Source organism: Pongo pygmaeus, chromosome 21 (genome assembly GCF_028885625.2).
Source record: "Pongo pygmaeus isolate AG05252 chromosome 21, NHGRI_mPonPyg2-v2.0_pri, whole genome shotgun sequence".
In the NCBI taxonomy this organism is placed as follows: Eukaryota; Metazoa; Chordata; class Mammalia; order Primates; family Hominidae; genus Pongo; species Pongo pygmaeus.
Genome location: NC_072394.2, coordinates 43,818,943 through 43,832,792, shown reverse-complemented (window position 1 = coordinate 43,832,792; position 13,850 = coordinate 43,818,943). Strand labels below are relative to the sequence as shown.

The window sequence follows — 13,850 nt, the reverse complement described above, 5'->3', positions numbered from 1 at the left end:
GCGGGGGCGGGGCCAGACTTCATGCCCCGCCCACCAGACCCCGCCCCAAGTCCCTGTGCCACCGCCTGCACCACCTCCAGAAAAGTGTGGATTTCGGAATGGGGCGGACCTAGCTCCTCCCAGATTTGCTTCCAGCTTGCTGTGTGATCTTGGGTGAATTCCTTCCTCAATTTGATCCCATTTCCTGTTTTGTCAAAGGGGGAAAGCCGCCTTGCAGGATTTTAGAGATGACATGAAATGACTTTGCGCGGCTCCTGGCGCTCAAACGTCCCCTCCTGGGGACAGCTTTTCCTGAACGCACCCGTATCTCCCAGACTGGACAGGCCCCTCGCGTCATCTGTTCGCATAGCCCACAGTTGTAATTTCATATTTGCTTGAATGACTACTTGATTAATGTATATCGCTTCATTTAAATTTGAACTCTGAGAGCAGGTCATGTGCATCCTTACACTCCAGCGCTTATCAGTACATCGCCCGACAAACAGCAGGCGCTCCATAAATGCCCGCTCCTTCATTCCATCCCTGGGACGTTCTGGTCGAGCGGCAGCGGGCTCAATACTGCCACTGGCCAGCAGGGGGCAGGCGGTGATCAGTCTTCTCGCCCAGCCACGCTCCCTCCCTGGCTGCAGGCACTGCAGGAGCGGACAGGTGAGCTCAGGTGCGCCGAGGCACGCGGAAGGTCCATTTACTCTCGTGCCTTGGGTAAGGCCCGGGCCGGGAACGGCTTTTTCCTCTTGGATCTGTGGCTCGTAGCTTTCCTGGACCAAAGACCTTTCCGACGCCCTATGGCCGCTGCAAAGAAGCTGCTCTGAGAAGGGCCTGGAGATGAAGTAATTTGTTCTAAAAGAGAGAGGGCACCGGCGAAAGGCTTGGCGAAGCAGCAACGGCGACGAGCCAGGCTTAGAAACGACTGGGCGGTGAGGAGGAGAGGTAGCTGCCATTATTCTGACTCAGGGTGACAGAACCTGTTTGGAAGTGACTGGCCTCAGTTGTCCTCATTTTGGCAGAAGTCATTTAGTATCAGTCCTGATCCCAGGTAGTGCCTGGCTGCTATCTCAGAAGAGCCCTGTTGGGAGCAGAGCTATGTCAAGGTGGCCAGGAGGGCAGCGTCATCCATACCATTTTCTGTAACATCAGGAAATCCCTGAAGGGAGCCCGAGAAGGAAGGAAGGAGAGGTCACAGGTTGGGGCTACAGATGCCGAAATCAATTTACCTCTTTGAGCCTCAATTTCATCTGCAAAGGTGGTGATAAAAGCTACCTTGCAGGATTCTATTGTGAGGATTTACAGGATGAATTAAGTAAGTGGTTCTCAACCTTGACTGTGTGTTAGAATCACTGTGCCCTAAACGAATACTGATGCCCCGGATACTGGGAGTTTAAAAACCTCTCCAGTTGGTTGTAATGTACAAACAAGGCTGAGAAGTGCTGAGCCAAATTAAATGCAGAGCGCAGCGCCAGGGCACACACTAGGCATTCAGGAATGTTTATCACATATTTATTTTTATTTAAAAAATTTTTGTATCACACATTTTTAAAGATGGAGCACAAATTGTTTTCATTGTTCATTGTTCATTGTTAGAGGAAAAAAAGTTGATATAAATGTTGTTGCAGAAATTGCATTTCTGGCTGGGGTGCGGTGGCTTACGCCTGTAATCCCAGCACTTTGGGAGGCAGAGGTGGGCGGATCGTCTGAGGTCAGGAGTTGGAGACCAGCCTGGCCAACACGGTGAAACCCCGTCTCTGTTTTTTTGTTGTGAGATGGAGTCTCGCTCTGTCACCCAGGCTGGAGTGCAGTGGCGCCATCTCGGCTCACTGCAAGCTCCGCCTCCCGGGTTCACGCCATTCTCCTGCCTCAGCCTCCTGAGTAGCTGGGACTACAGGCGCCCACCCCCATGCCCAGCTAATTTTTTGTATTTTTAGTAGAGACAGGGTTTCACTGTGTTAGCCAGGATGGTCTTGATCTCCTGACCTCGTGATCCGCCCGCCTCAGCCTCCCAAAGTGTTGGGATTACAGGCGTTAGCCACTGCACTCTGTCCTCCGTCTCTATTAAAAATACAAAAAAAAAAAAAAAAAAAATTAGCCAGGCATGGTGGTGCACACCTGTAGTCTCAGCTACTCAGGAGGCTGAGACAGGAGAATCGCTTGAACTGAGGAGGTGGAGGTTGCAGTGAGCTGAGATGGCGCCTCTGTACTCCACCCTGGATGACAGAACAATACTCTGTCTCAAAAAAAAAAAAAAAAAAGAAAGAAAAGAAAAGAAATTGCATTTCTGACAGGCTCATTTCTGGAACTCTGAATCATCTGGGATTTGGTGATGAGGGTAGGAGAAGAAAGGGGGATAGAGCAGCCTCTGCTAGTATGACTTGTTCTAACACTGAATGGAACTGAATAAGGCAGAGACTGTCCCACTCTAGCTTGTGGTTGACATCACCATCTCCAGGGCTTTCTCTGAGGGTGCAAGCAGCATGGACACTTGTGTTTGCCCATTTCTGGGGTTGAAGGTGGAGGCCATTTTTTCCTCTGCTTGGGTATACTCATCGGATGAGCCTATATCGCTGGCAGCTGTTTGTTTCTTCATTAATCCAAGAATGCAGGTGGTACTTCCTTCTTTACAGAATTTGGTAGCTTATGTGTTTTATTGTTTTTTTGTTTTGTTTTGTTTTGTTTTGTTTTAGACGGTCTGGCTCTGTCACCCAGGATGGAGTGCAGTGGCACAATCACGGCTCACTGCACCCTTGACCTCCTGGGCTCAAGCAATTCTCCTACTTCAGCCTCTCGAGGAGCTGGGACCACAGGTGTGCATGATCACACCTGGCTAATTTTTTTTTTTTTTTTTTTTTAGAGACAGAGTCTCGCTCTGTTGCCCACGCTGGAGTGTAGTGGCACAATCTTGGCTTACTGCAACCTCCGCCTCCCAGGTTCAAGCGATTATTTGCCTCAGCCTTATGAGTAGCTGGGATTACAGGTGCCTGCCACCATGCCCGGCTAATTTTTGTATTTTTAGGAGAGATGGAGTTTTGCCATCTTAGCCAGGCTGGTCTTGAACTCTTGACCTCGTGATCCACCCGCCTGGGTCTCCCAAAGTGCTGGTATTACAGGCATGAGCCATGGTGCCCAGCAGCACCTAGCTAATTTTTAAAAATTTTTTGTAGGGATGGGTGTCTCACTATGTCACCCAGGCTGGTCCCAAACTCCTGGGCTCAAGCAGTCCTCTTGTCCCTGCCTCTCAAAGTCCTGAGATCACAGGCATGAGTCATTGCATTCACCCTATGTGCTTTGTTAATTCACAGACCCAGTGGTTAGTGACTGTGCCCCTCTACTTTCTTGCTGGGTGAACCTGGCATGAGGTGAGAGGGCCCCCTTACCCAGGCCTGTAGTTGTGATCACTCAGAGCAGCAAGACTGGCTTCTGGGAGCAGCTCATCAATCACTCCTGGTGGCTTTGTTGAAGGTGGGAAGGGAGGCAGTGGACCCTGGGGCTGGGTCTCCCACTGTATGCAGGACTAAGGGCTGGGGGGCAGGCAACTGGTGTCTGGTTGGGATTGCCAGATTTAGCAAATAAAAATAAAGGACACTCATGTAAATCTGAATTTCAGATACACAGCAACTGCTTTTTAGTATAAGTATACCCAAGCAATATTTGGGACATACCTATACTAAAAGAAAGTATTCATTATTCATCTGAGATTCAAATTTAACTGGGCATACTTTATCTTCTTTGCTAAATTTGGCAACCCTATGTCTAGCCAAACAGCCAAGTCTCCAGCACATGGGACTTGCTGCCGGCAATGGCCTCCTGCCCCATGTTGCCACATTCAGCTTCCACCTGTCACTGCCCAGCTCCAGAACTGTGCGTGGCTCCCAGTTGCTTCTACAGGACACTCCCTGGCTGCTGTGCTGGGCCTTGGCTCTTCTGCCAGCCCAGCTGACCTGCTTGGGCCCTTTCCCATCTCTGCTCCTGTTCATGCTTTCCCTGCCTGCCATGTCTCCTGCCTACTCCCAGGAGGGATCGCTAACATTTATTGAGCGCCTACTGGGTGCATGAGTTCTTCATTTGCATTATCACATTGGATTTTCACAAAACCCAGGATAGTGGGGACAGTAGTTTTCCCATTTTACCCGTGAAGAAACTGACACCCTGAGATGGGGATTTGTGTGATCTTGGCTCACTGCAACCTCTGCCTCCCAGGTTCAAGCAATTCTCCCACCTCAGCCTCCCAAGTAGCTGGGATTACAGGCTCCCACCACCATGCCTAGCTAATTTTTGTATTTTTTTTTTTTTTTTTTTTGAGATGGAGTCTTGCTCTTTCACCTAGGCTGGAGTGCAGTGATGCAATCTTGGCTCACTGCAACTTCTGCCTCCCAGGTTCAAGTGATTCTCCTGCTTCAGCCTCCTGAGTAGCTGGGATTACAGATTTACAGGTTTGTGCCACCACGCCTGGCTAATTTTCTTATTTTGAGTAGAGAGGGAGTTTCACCGTGTTGGCCAAGCTGGTCTCGAACTCCTGACCTCAAGTGATCCACCCACCTCGGCTTCCCAAAATGCTGGAATTACAGGCGTGAGCCACAGCACCCGGCCCCAACAGTGATTCTTAAAGTGTGGTCCTTGGACCAGCAGCAGCACTTGGGAACTTGTTAGAAATACCAGTTCTCAGGCCCTACCCCAGACCTACTGAATCAGAAACTCTGGGGGTAGGGCCCAGAATCTGTATTTTAATAAGTCCCTCCCTGCCTGCACCACCAAGTGGATTCTGATGCTCACTCTAGTCTGAGACCTGCTGCTGTAAAAGATAAAGTGACTACCAGACTCTCCCATCCCGGCAGAGGAACAGAGGACAACAGGGTGACTGTGTTCTTCCTGAGCACCATGCCTGGGCCAGGCACTGGAGATGCTGCAGGAGCCCCGTAGTCTTAGAGGATGGGGAGGGGAGGGGAAGAACAGACCAGCAACCAGGGAATTGCAATATAAGATGATGAAACCTGAGGTGGGGCAAGCCCAGGAGCCCATAGTGGGGTGGGAAGGGTCAGAGAATGCTTTCCAGAGAGTAGAAAAGTAAGTTGGAATTAGGTGAAGACAGTGTTCCAGGTGCAGGGACTCATTTGTACAAAGGCCAGGCTGAGCCACCTGGGGATACTTTAGGTTGGGAGGCGGGAAGGGTATAAAATCCCTGCCCTCAGAGTGAAGGAAGACGCTGTAGTGAGTGCTGAGGGTAAAGCCTCTGCCTTCCAGATGGAGTAAACGCTGGGGAGGATGGAAATTGGGGTGTGAAGAGAGACCCAGGAGGTTCCAGGCCTCCCCACTTCCTTCAATCCAGGATCTTTTGCTCTGAAGACATCTGCTCAACCCCCAGCCATGTCAGTGAGCAGTGGGCAGGTACGTGGTTGCGAGGTCGGGGCTGCCGGGTCCAAGCGCAGCTCCTTCCTGGGCTAGGTGAGAGACGGAGCTGGGGGAGCAGCCCCCTCCGCCCCTGGCTGGAGAGGTTCCTGCTCTGTGTCCCTGGCTGGGTTGCTTTTGCCTTCCTTGTTTCCTTCTCCTGAGGATGTGGCCAGAACTGTGCACAGCCACTGGGGGCCTCTCCTCCCAGCCAATGGGAACAGGTCCTGGATGTTATCAGGGACCCTCAGGCTGGAGGGCAGGAGACTTCTGTTGCCATCCCCAGCTCCTGCTAAAGGTACCTTTCGTGCCAGATGAGGAGTGACCTGGCTTGGCTAGATTGCAGCTGTGCAGTTCCCGACTCCTGGAAAGACGTCAGTTTAGCAGCCTTTTTGGAATTTGTTTGTAATTTCTAGCCTGGAGAGGAATCCTGAAAGATCATTAACCAATGTAGGAAGTGGAGCTTTCTGTGGCCTAAAAAATCCCTTCAGGATTTCCCGACTGCCCCATGGGCTTGATCCTCGACAAAGGGACCTCCTATTCTTTGTCTTCTTGGGGTGTACCTTCTGCCCCCACCCCCCACCCTCCATCTGGCATGTGGACCATGTCTTAAGCTTTGCAACTCGAAGAGGATCTGGCACAGTGCCCTCCACTTAGATATTCAGAAATATTGTTTACAGAATATCAGTTTATGTTGGGCCTCGAACTATATATAGATGGGGTAAATATAGGAGGCAATAGGCAGTCTAAGTGGGTGGAAGTGGTGAGTGAAGGCACAGGTATTGAAGACAAAGCTAATGCAAGGAGATAACCTTGAATATGGGGCAAAACCATGGGCACTGGGGAGCCATCAATGATTATTCAGCAGGAGAATGATACGATATTGCTAGTCACTAGACTAGACCCTTTGTATAAGTTGTACACACCGTCTGCCTTCACTGTCCTGCCCCTTCTCTGCCTGGACAGTTCTTCCCTCCCTCTGTCCACATTGTTGATGCCAACTCATTTTTCAGATTCCAGATCCATTCTTACTGTCTTCAGTGGCAGACAGACTCTAAGGTGGCCCCTGCATTTCTGCCTCCTGGTGTTCATGCCTTTGTGTCATCCCTTTCACTGAAGTGTGTGTAGGACCTGTGACTTGCTTTTAACCAATAGAATACGGCAAAGGTAATGGACTATCACTCCTGTGATTATGTTACATTTTATAATATTCTGCTTTGGCCAGGTGTGGTGGCTCACGACTGTAATCCTAGCACTTTGGGAGGCTGAGGCAGGAGGATTGCTTGAGCGCAGGAGATTGAGACCAGCCTGGGCAACATAGTGAGACCCTGACTCTAAAAAAAAAAAAAAAAAAATTAGCTGAGTGTGGTGGCACATGCCTGTAGTCTCAGCTACTTGGGGGACTGAAGTGGGAGGATTGCTTGAGAGCAGGAGGTTGAGGCTGCAGTAAGCAGTGATTCTGTGATAATGCCACTGTACTCCAGCCTGGGCAACTGAGCAAGACCCTGTCTCCAAAAAGAAGGAAGTTGCATTTTACAATGACCATTTAGAAATGAATCCATAAAAAAAAAATCAGATCAGCACTTTATCAGAGTAAAATTTGACAGAAGAAAGCCCTATAATATTTATGTTATCATGTTTCCTGTCTACATTTTAATCCTTTTTTTTACTATTTTATTTATTTTTTTAAAGATAGAGACTTTGTTGCCCAGACTGGAGTGCAGTGGTGCGATCTCAGCTCACTGTAACCTTTGCCATCTGGGTTCAAGTGATTCTCCTGCCTCAGCCTCCCGAGTAGCTGGGATTACAAGCGTGTGCCACATGCCTGGCTAATTTTTTGTGTTTTTAGTGGAGACAGGGTTTCACCACGTTGGCTAGGCTGGTCTCAAACTCCTGGCCTCACGTGATCCACCCGCCTCAGCCTCCCAAAGTGCTGGGATTACAGATGTGAGCCACTGCACCCGACCTTAATTCTAAAATTAATAATTTCAGGATTAAAATGTACACAGGCACCATGATAATAACATTTAAGGCTCGACTTTCCTCTGTGCAGCGAGAAACAGACCCCCAAGACCAGTGTGAAAGTAATGAAAAATTAATTTTAACATGAAAAATTTTCATCCAGTTTTAGAAAAATACTTAGAAAACAACCTGACCTTCTAAAACATGAAATTTATTTGGGGTTTTTCTATAATTATAATGAACTAGGCATAATTGTGTCTTAGAATTGAGTAGAAAAATAACGTACTAATTCTCTTGATAAATTTTAAAATACTAATTCTGTTAAAATCTTGATTGTGAAAGAACCTAGACATCTCTCACTGAAAAAAAATACTAACACAGATAATATACACATTAATCACCTACATCACACAAAGAATCTAAACTGGTGATTTTAACAAGCTAGGCAAAATACCATATATACTTGAATATAAGATAATGCCAAGCCATGAGCATAAAATTAAGGCAATGACTTTATTTTGAACAAGGAAGTGGCATAAGCAACTCAGAATGTGTCCCCTAACATAAGAGCTCTTCCCTCTACCACTCCCCACCTCAATGTATAATTTTGGAAGAAAAAAGTGTCTTCTATCTGGTTAGTTATCTACTATTGCACCTTGTTACAAGGCAGGCACGATATCATGTCCAGATAGAACATCTAAGGAGATACATTTTGGGAGATGAAACTCTCATTGGACTAAAGATGAGTGCATGTACTAACACAGGGCTACTGAACCACTAGTCTTGATTGCATTAGACAAAACGAAGGTGACTTGTTTTGTCAGTTGCTTCCATGTAAAAATCAGTTTTATAGCTCCTTTCATTAAAAAATATTCTGAGCCAGGCACAGTGGCTCATGCCTATAATCCCAACACTTTGAGAGGCCGAGTCAGGCAGATCACTTCAGGCCAGGTGTTTGAGACCAGCCTGGCCAACATGTTGAAACCCTGTCTCTATTAGCCAGGCGTGATGACGTGCACCTGTATACAAGCTACTCAGGAGGCTGAGGCATAAGAACCTTTTGAGCCTGGGAGGTTGAGATTGCAGCGAGCTGGAATCATGCCACTGCACTCCAGCCTGGGCAGCAGAGTGAGACTCTGTCTCAAAAAATAAAAATTAGATAAAAAACATTCTGATCAAATAATCTTGCAAAGGAAAGACAAGTTTACCATATAAAAGCAAAGAGAAAAATGATTTTGTGCTCGGTTATGTTTAGGACCTTCACAAAGCACATGTTCTCAGGGAGCCCTGCTATGCTGTCTGTGCCAGAAATTTCATGTATTGTCCCTGGACGTTGAAATGGTCAGCTGGCCCATTGTATGCTGTCCACACTGGGTCTCCCTGAATGGCCATATGGCCTTCACGTACTTCTTTTCATCCAGCATGAGGTGGTGATGAATTCCTGCCGGGAGAGTTATGTCTCCTTTCTCCATGAAGATGTGGATTCACTTGTCCTCTTTATCTGTCATATCAAAAGTATCCACTGCTACCCGGGATGTAACAGATCTGATCATCCAAGTGTAAATGCTCCTCATAAAACACCTTAATCTTTTCTTCATAATTGGTAATTTATCTTTACATATGGTTATTATGTCTATCCAGTAGTAGCTTCTCTGTCTTTGAGTCTTTTCTAATTCTGGATCATTCTCTTATTTGTCACTGTCCAGCTTTAGTAGTGTACCCTGAGCCAGCATGGCTGTTTCTGGCCCACTGAGTGGCCAGGGGCTCGGGGTGGTGGGGCTGCCTCCAGTAGTCTGGGGACTCATCCATGTACTAGGCCTGCACCATGGCTGCAGATGCCAACAGGCAGAGTGGGGCTAGAGAGGGGAGGCTGCATGGAAGGGCTGCCACTGGGAGTGAGGGGCTGTTGTGGTTAGAACTCAAAGCTCTCAGGAGCTGGACAAAAGGTGGAAACTTGTTATAGATGAGGAAAAGGAAACCAATTAGTACACTTAAAAGTATACTTGATCAGATGCAGTGGCTCATGTCTTTAATCCCAACACTTGGGAGGCTGAGACGGGAGGATCGCTTGAGCCCAGGATTTCAAGTTTGCAGAGCTGTGATTACACCACTGTACACCAGCCTGAGTGACAGTGTAAGACTCCCTCTCTTTAAAAAAAAAAAAAAAAAAAAAAAAAGCACACTGGCTGCTTCCTCTGCCCAGAAGTTTCTTTCCCTAGATGCCTACCTGGCTGGCTCCCTCACTAACCTCAAGACCACACCAATGTCCATGAAGTCTACCCTGACCATGCCCAGACACCTCTCCGTGCTCTAATCTTTTCCAGTAGCCCTAACAGCTTCCTTGAGTGCTAATTTACTTCTTGAGGATGTCTGGTATGTGTGTGTCTCCCTCCAAAAGAATGCAGGCCCCGTGAGGACAAGACATCTGATCTGTCTTCACTGATAGTTCCTAAAAAAAAGTCTGGGGCCGGGCATGGTGGCTCACGCCTGTAATCCCAACAGTTTGGGAGGCCAACGTGGGTGGATCACTTGAGGCTAGGAGTTCAAGACAAGCCAGGCCAAGATGGTGAAACCCTGTCTGTACCAAAAATACAAAAATTAGCCAGGTGTGGTGGTGCATGCCTGTAATCCCAGCTACTGGGGAGGCTGAGGCGGGAGAATTGCTTGAACCGGAGGTGGTGGTTGCAGTGTGCCGAGATGGCGCTACTGCACTCCAGTGAATGAGACTTCGTCTCAAAAAAACAAACAAAAAGCATCTGGCACATAGTAGGTCTCCGATAAAGATTAGTGAGTGAATGTCCACATCTTTGAAGGTTTTGCCTGTACCTTGAAGTCTCCGTTCCTTGGGGCTGCCTCTTTGTCCAGTACTCTTGACCCTGTCCCAGGCGATATGACCTGTTGCCCAGTGTCTGCCTCATCAGTAGGGTCTTCCTAGAGTGCCAGCGTTTTGACCTCCATGTGTCCCCACCAAATTGCCAGCATGTGTGAAATACTAAATTCCAGCTGTTTTTGGTTTTGTAGGGCAAGAGGGTTAAAGAAGGAGTAGGAAGAGGGGGAGCTGATGAGAGGAGCAATGGTCAGAGTGGAGGGGGTGGAGAGAGAATACAGTCACAGATTTCCCCACCCCATCAACTTCCCAAGCAGCTCAGAGCAGCAGCAGAGCTGCGAGTGAGGGCTGCGCACTACATATCCGGAGCTGTGTGCCACGTGGCAGAAGCTGTCCCGTTGAGTCATGGGATGTACTGCTGCACTGCTCTAGAGTTTGGTGTGTAGAGTATTTTTGGTTTTTACAGTCCAGCTCTCTGTGTAATGACTTCCTTCCCATGGCCTTGTTCATCGAGGTGTCCCTGAATGACTAGCTGAGTCACAACATTCCTTGCAGCTTAAAACACTGACCCAAGGCAGTTTCTCCATGTAGTTAGGGACTTAGAAGGCTGCCAGGGAGTGCCTAGGGAAGACAGTCTGTAGTGCTCCTGTCTCTAACTGGCACCCCTCCCCGAAAATATTTAAAAAACAAGTGAAAATAGAAGAAATTCCATCTGTTAAGTCACTAGGAAATGGTCTCAGCCCTGCCACAACCTGAAGAATAATTTGTCAGTGACCATGAAGTCGATTTCAAATTGAATCAGGGCACCAGGAATCAACATCCATCCTTTCAGTGTTACTGCAACGTGAAGGGTCAGAAACCCATGTGAAGAGATTGGAGTGGTGGGAATATAAACTTGCTCAGCCCTTCTATAAAATAAGCCGGTAGTTCTGAGTAAAATTAAGTATGCATAGGGCTCAGTAGTGTAGCAGTCTCATGCCTGGAAATACATTTTGAAGAAAGTTTGTTCAGATCCGCAAGAAAAGCAGGAGGTTATTTGTTACAGTGTTAATGGCATACAGGAACTAGAGGCAAAGGAACTAGGGGATGAGTTAGTAAAATGTTGTGGATACATACCTTGGAATTGTACATGAAATAGACATAAAATAGCATGGATGGAATTTATAGTGTTAAGTGGAAGAAAACAGTAAAAGATTTAAAGCACAAGGCCAGGCGTGGTGGCTCATGCCTGTAATCCCAGCACCTCGGGAGGTCAAGGAGGGAGGGCTGCTTGAAGCCAGGATTTTGAGATCAACCTGGGCAACAAAGCAAGAGGCTGTCTGTACAAAAAAAATTTTTTAAATTATCTGGGTATGGTGGTGTGTGCCTGTAGTCCTAGCTACTCTGGAGGCTGAGGCAAGAGGATTGCTTGAGCCCAAGAGTTGGAAGCTGCAGTCAGCTATGATCACACTACTGAGTTCCAGTCTGGGCAGAGGAGTAAGACCCTGTTGCACCAAAAAAAAAAAGGTGGGGAGAGATTTAAAACACAAACTTTTTTCAGTTTTACTGAGGTACAATTGATGTATAATAAAACACATATCTAGGCCAGGCGCAGTGGCTCATGCCTGTAATCCCAGCACTTTGGGAGGCCAAGGTGGGTGGATCACGAGGTCAGGAGATCGAGACCATCCTGGCTAACACGGTGAAACCCTGTCTCTACTAAAAAATGCAAAAAATTAGCCGGGCGCGGTGGCGGGCACCTGTAGTCCCAGCTACTCGAGAGGCTGAGGCAGGAGAATGGCGTGAACCCAGGAGGCGAAGCTTGCAGTGAGCAGAGATGGCACCACTGCACTCCAGCCTGGGTGACAGAGTGAGACTCCATCTCAAAAAACAAAACAAAAAAAAAACAAAACGCATATCTAAAGTATACACTGAGTTTTGATGTGTGTACCTGTGAAATGATCACCACAATCAAGGTAATAAATATATTAATCACACCCAAAATTATGAAGTTTCCATCACCCCCTAAATTATGAAGTAGGTCTCTCTGTATTAAAATATGCTTAACAGATGTTTAGCAGCTACTGTTAAGTTTAAAAAAGGTAAACAATACATGTAATACAATACCATATTTATAATAAAAAATGTTTAGATACCCTGAAAAAATCTGGAGGAACATACAACAAAATTATGTTTATTGTTGATAATCTTTCCAGAGGTGCATGGCCTTCTTTTGCTAATGTGCATTGCACCTCAGGAATTGCTTGTTGTCCCATATCATGGCCTCCAGTGCCTGATGAAGGTTTAGCATGCTATAAATGGGTCATTATGACCCCCTAACTTTCAGCTTTACTAAAATAACCCTGTAGCTGGCTACGGTGGCTCACACTTGTAATCATACCACTTTGGGAGGCTGAAGCAAGTGGATCACTTGAGCCAGGAGTCTGAGACCAGCCTGGGCAACATAGTGAAACCCTGTCTCTACAAAAGAAAATAGAAAAATTAGTTGGGCATGGTGGTGCATAGTCCCAGCTACTCAGGAGGATCACTTGAACCCGGGAGGTCGAGGCTGCAGTGAGCCATGATAGTGACAGTGCACTCCAGCCTGGGTGACAGTGAGCCCCTGTCTCAAAAAAAAAAAAAAAAAAAAAAAGTAACACTGAAGCCATTACAATGGATTCTAACAGAAGGGTGGCCTGACCGTAATAATGTTTTCTATCCCCACAACAGAGAGCTGTCAGTCACTTCCTTGAATTCCCTCACCTCCAAGGCCAGTTTCTCTCCTCATCCCTGCATACAGGAGATATCCCAGTAGGGGGCTAGTTTTCTGTGCCTGGGTACAAAATGGTGATTCCCTAACTAGTTACCATGAAATCTGTCTCTATTACCACTCTTTCTGTGTCTCATAAGTAGAGGAGTGGTGGGGGATTGTGGGGGAGGGACATGTTTGGTTTTGTGTGGCTATGGGTTCTATAGAAAGGCAGTCTTAAGATGTGTGTCTGACTTCTCTGGCTTCACACTCGTTATCAGATTCTTCCATGGTACTGTGCACAGCTATACTTCACTCATTTTCAGTGTTGTCTGTAGTGTTCTGCTGAGTGAATATATCACAATTTATTCCGTCTGCTACTGATGGGCGTTTGGGTTGTTTCCAACTTGGGGTTATTATAAATAATGCTTCTGTGAACATTCTTGTACATGTCTACTGCTGTATCTGGGCACGTGTTTCTGATGGTTATGTATTTTGGAGCAGAATTTCTGGGTTATGAGCTATGCCTATGCTTAACTTAAAATAATGCTACTGGGTGCGGTGGCTCACGCCTGTAATCCCAGCACTTTGGGCGACTGAGGTGGGTGGATCACGAGGTCAGGAGATCAAGACCATCCTGGCCAACAGGGTGAAACCCCGTCTGTACTAAAAATACAAAAAATTAGCAGGGCGTGGCAGCACACACCTGTAGTCCCAGCTACTTGGGAGGCTGAGGCAGGAGAATTGCTTGAACCGGGTAGGCGGAGGCAGCAGTGAGCCAAGATCGTGCCACTGCACTCCAGCCTGGGTGACAGAGCGAGACTCTGTCTCAAAAAAAAAAAAAAAAAAAGCTAAACTGTTTTCCAAAATGTTTATACAAGTGCACTCCCTTCAGCAATGTATAAGAGCTTCCCTTATGCATTCACCAACAGTTCTCATCAACAGTTGTTACTGTCA

General features: G+C 47.2%; 1 protein-coding gene and 1 pseudogene across 3 annotated transcripts in view; one reads left to right on the top strand and one right to left on the bottom strand.

The window, feature by feature from the left end:
* The window catches only part of ZHX3 (zinc fingers and homeoboxes 3), a 168,949-nt gene that overhangs the window by 6,070 nt on the left and 149,029 nt on the right, over positions 1-13,850 (top strand). The gene's annotated exons all lie outside the window — the stretch shown is intronic.
* LOC129021644 (acireductone dioxygenase-like) lies at positions 8,629-9,165 on the bottom strand (annotated as a pseudogene).